This window comes from Pteropus alecto, unplaced genomic scaffold, assembly GCF_000325575.1.
Source record: "Pteropus alecto unplaced genomic scaffold, ASM32557v1 scaffold3, whole genome shotgun sequence".
NCBI classification, from domain to species: Eukaryota; Metazoa; Chordata; class Mammalia; order Chiroptera; family Pteropodidae; genus Pteropus; species Pteropus alecto.
Genome location: NW_006442484.1, coordinates 57,442,139 through 57,447,093, shown reverse-complemented (window position 1 = coordinate 57,447,093; position 4,955 = coordinate 57,442,139). Strand labels below are relative to the sequence as shown.

Here is a 4,955-nt window from a genome sequence, read left to right as displayed (position 1 = left end):
CCTTCCTTCCTTCCTTCCTTCCTTCCTTCCTTCCTTCCTTCCTTCCTTCCTTCCTTCTTTCCTTCCTTTCTCTCTCTCTCTCTTTCTTTCTTTCTTAATATGCTGGTAAAAAGTATCATACAGTTATATTTTCAAGATGACTATAGGTACACAAATGAGAGAATTGGTAGACATTAAAAAAAATCACTCTAGAATATTCTATTGGGGCACTCTCTAGGAGTCAGTTCTAAGGGCTGCATGAGGATTCCAGGATCCCTCATAATTTATTCATCCTTGGCCCACCTACATACACAGAAATATATAAATTGGCATCAGTGCTAAAATACCTAATTTAGGAGTCCTAGGCCAGAACATGTTAAGATTTCTCTGTGCTCAACACACACGTATGGGGCACTCAGGAATGTCCCATAGGAAATATGTGGCTATTGAAAGATATGGCAATCCATATCAGATTCACAAATCACCCAGAATGCACCATCTGTACCTCACACTGGAAAGTTCCACTACCTCCTGGGGGATGCCAAAATATGCTGCTGCATCACTTGTAATGGAAATGCATTTTCTGCGAGTGACAACCTCCTATGAAGAAAATGCTTTTTCCTTTAGCATTTGGAAGCTACTGAGCAACCCATAATCAAGATTTTCTTAATGTTTTAAACAGGCCTATTATCAGAATCACATCTCTCTGAAAGCTTCAGACTTCATTACACTATTAGAAATAATTAACATATTGTACCTGATAAGCTTCTGGCATATTCAAAATCTTGCAGCCTTACTAATGCTGACTACTCCAGCACTTCTTTTCTTATTAAAAGTGAGTTGCACAAGAATTAAAATATATACTATTTGTCTACTTTTTTCTTGCGATAAGAAGGCAATAGTTAACTTGTTCAGAAGTTAATTTCTATCTGTAAATTCAAGTATTTATTTTTAATATAGTCCTTTTCTTGTCAGAATGTTATATCTGATTGTGCAAGAATTTATAAAGGAAAACCAATTTGGGCATGTTTATAGTAGGTAATATTAAAAGTATATTTGAATGTTAAAGTGATTTATTAGACTATTTGTTAGTAATCTGAGTTAAAACTAAAAATATTATATCATGCTAATGCTGAGTTGCTACTTCATATGTCCGTTTTTAAATATTTTTAAATTAAGAGGTATAGAGAAAATGAAAAATAGATATAGAAACAGTGAGTAAAAATAGCGTTTTTACTCTTTTGAAAATAAGTTTTATCTGAATTGACAAAAACAGTGGTGACAGATGCAATGGATTTGGATTTACGTTTAATCGGTGAAAGGCCAAACTTAATGCAAAAGACCGAAAATTGCGATGATCTGAAGTCTACAGCTGCTTTGGCAAATCGAAATTGGAAATACATAAATCAGTAAAATTGTGTAATGTTACACTGAGAAATACTACGGAACAGCCCAGACCTATGGATATCGAAACTTTAATGGGTTGCCAAAAAGTATGGATACGTGCCATCATCATTAAAATTAAGATTACAAGGATGTAAAAGTGTAAGTTGTGTTAGGTAGGAAACTTCTCTTGTAGTTTTAAGGACTTTTGCTTAGTTCACACTCACTATTAGGAAGAATAACATACAACTATGAAGAGATTATTACTTAAAATAAGATTTCTTGAATTAGTATATTTAGGACTGAGGTTAAAAAGATTTCAATCAATGTAAAACTAATTAAAATTACAAAATCGTATGATTGGTCCATTTTTGACTTTAGATACAGGCAGCTCTGTTCTTGTCATGCTTTAGCACAGTGCTTCAACATTTGCCCGAAATTAATTGTTTCATGCCAACAAGTCACCAACATCTCTAAAATAAATAAGACTTCTAATCTAGTTTAAACAAGAAAACAAACCAAAAACTGCATTGTTGATTTCTTGAATGTTTGCAAATAAATAATTTTTACATTTTGGATTTAAGAAAGGAAGAGATGGGAGAGAAGACAGAGCAGCAGTACTTAAAGACAGAAGGAAAATATTCTGACAATATTAAGAATTCACACCAATAACAGCTATGAATTAGGTGGCTTGTGATATATAATGAACCCTGTAGAATTTGCTCTGTTGTTAGTCAATATGTGGTTTTCTGTAAATATTTACAAAATTATATCTTGATGAACAATAAAGTCCTGTAATTTTTTTTCCTCCTTGCTGATAATCATTTGGAAATGGTCTGAGACAATCCAGGTGCCAATAATGCGCTGGATTCTCCCAAGACCAAGGGAGATGCTGCAGACTCTCATCTGTCAGAAAGCCTGGTGGAGGGAAGAGTTGTTTGAAGCTCATAATCTCATTCAAGTACTTTTATCATTATAGCTGTCAGAATAAGAATACTTTGCTTGTACAACACAACTACAGTGGTTCTAAATTATTTAGCAAAACAGCACAATTCAAAAACCCCAAATGAGAGTTAATTCTATATTTATAAAAATAAACAAATACAATAGAAAAATGAATGCATAAATTACCTAAAGTGAGAAGAGGAGACATTCTTTTTTTATAAAAAATTATTGAGGTGACATTGATTAATAAAATCAAATAAGTTTCAGATGTACAGTAGCCAAAGCATGTGTTTCTTTGTAGGTGGGAGGTAGCTCCACATAGTGAAAGAAACAGGTTTTGGAGTTTAACGAGGCAGGGTTTTATTACTCTGGGGAAGTTACCCAGCCCCTCTGAGCCTCAGTTTCCCCAGTGTGACTGTGAGGAGAAGGCACCCATGTCCTGAATGCAAAACACCAAATAATTTAGTGTGTGGTGGTAGTAATTTTCTCTTCCCACTAGTTGCTACTATGTCTTTCCCTTTGTCTCAAATATAATTAGTATGGTGCATCTAGAGTGCATTAAGCAGTAACATGAAAACTGAAAAATGGAGTCAGTATGTTCAGTTTGGGACTGGCAGTTTTAGTTATCACCTTTTATTGTTCTGATATAAATCCTGATGCTTTTTCCCCCCTGAAATATATCATACAGTATCTTTATACAAATGAATGTATTTGATATAACTGAATAATTTATAGGATTTTCTTTGTTACCCAACCTGTCATATAGACTTGGCAAATTGTATTCACAATTGGGAATATTTTTATTAAAAAGAAATGGTAAATTATTCAGATTGTACTTTTTTCTCATCACCTAATTAATTAGCAGAACATATTAAGTTCTTATTTTATGTATGAAGTAATATTCAACTAGATGTAATGAAGTTAAAAAATGTTTCAGAAAATGTTTACAAATGTATCACCATTTCTGTTTGTTTGGAGGGGAGAGTATTGCTTCTTTTTCAAATGCCTGAATAGTTGACTGTTTTTTTTTCCATTTCCATCTGGATTTTGGTAGATATGTCCACATTTATTTGTATTTTTTTAAAACAAAATTTTAACTTACTATAAAATATTTTACTTTCCTCTGACTGTAAATGAAATTATTAGCACACTTAAATGATATTCTTTGTGACTGTAAAAATTAATCTTTAAAAAAGGATGTCTAAATAGAAACTTGATAAAATATAAAATATTTTATATTTTATAAATATTTTATAAATATAAATGTTTATAAATTTATATTTTATAAATATAAATGACATTTATATTTCTGTAGTATTTGTTTTAAAATTATGAAATGTACTTTTTTATTAGAGCTGTGGTGGTGGATATATATTTTTAACTCACAGATGGATTTTCTTTATTATATATTAGTTTGAGAATAATTTTATCTATTTTACTTATTTGCTTATTTCCTCTCTGCTACATATTTTAAGACCTGACTTCTCATTAAATGATATTCTGAAGACAAGGAGGGAAATTTTTCAAACCTTTGAGACACACTGGTTTCCAAATGTTTCTCCTCCCAAATGAGAAAACTGGAAAAAAAAAAAAAAAAGGTTCTGCACTATACGATTTCATACAAGCGATGCTTTTGGGACAAGAAATAGTAATGGCTCTTTCATAGTATGCTTTCTCAATTAATTAATGTCTCTTTAATGAAAAGTTTAGTCATAATAGCTTTTCAGAGGATATAAGGCCCTACTAGTTAGTGAGGAAGAGTTAATACATGACATATCAGTAAGAAATAAAAACAGCATTATTTGCAAGAGGCAAGGGTGATCATCTAGGGTGATCATCTAGGGTGATCATCTAGGGTGATTAGTATCTAGTTTTCAAAAGAGATGTGTTTGTTGGGCAATGAGGATGGATAATGGGAAATAAGGAGGCACTCATGACTTGTGGTAAAGTTTGAAATACTGGAATATATTTGTTTTCTTTTAGTTTTATGATCAATATGAATTACTCTTCTGTCCTTACATGTTTAAATTCCATTTGGCAGGTGTCAGCCAAGAAAATCATTTCCTACCTGCTTATTTGTGTTTTCTGTCATCCGAAAATTTTTATAAGTGTTCATTCTGCTTCTCTGAGGTTGGCTGCATAAATTTGAAAGACTTGCTGATATTACCTATCCAGAAGATCCTGACATTTTCACAGCTGTGTAGGGGATCCAGATATTATTCTCAAGAATGTTAATTTGACCCAGAGAAGGTGCAAAGCGTCCAGCTCCACAGAAGAAAGAATGCAGCATTTATCACTTCTGCCAGCCCTTTGTCAGGTGACCCACAGAGCCCCATTAGAACGTCTTCAATAGGGAAAAGCTTGACTACATTCTCGGGTTAAGGAAAGGCGATGCAGTTTATAACTGCTGAGACAGGGGAGATGAGGAAGAGATGGATAAATCATTTGAAATGAAGCCATAAAAAGAAAAGAGTGCAAATGCTCACTCCTGTGGTCCTGTACCCCACACCCTCTTCAGTTTGCAGACTAAACATTCATTTTCATGACTGCATTCATGCATGTTTATTTTAAAGTGGTGGAAGTCAGGTGATTAAATTCGAATGCTGCTGGATGAGATTTATTACCCAGCAACACTGTAGGCACACAGT

General features: G+C 33.0%; 1 protein-coding gene across 1 annotated transcript in view; it reads left to right on the top strand.

Moving 5' to 3' along the window:
* Positions 1 to 4,955, top strand: part of TMEFF2 (transmembrane protein with EGF like and two follistatin like domains 2) — a 214,515-nt gene that overhangs the window by 55,807 nt on the left and 153,753 nt on the right. The window lies entirely within an intron of this gene.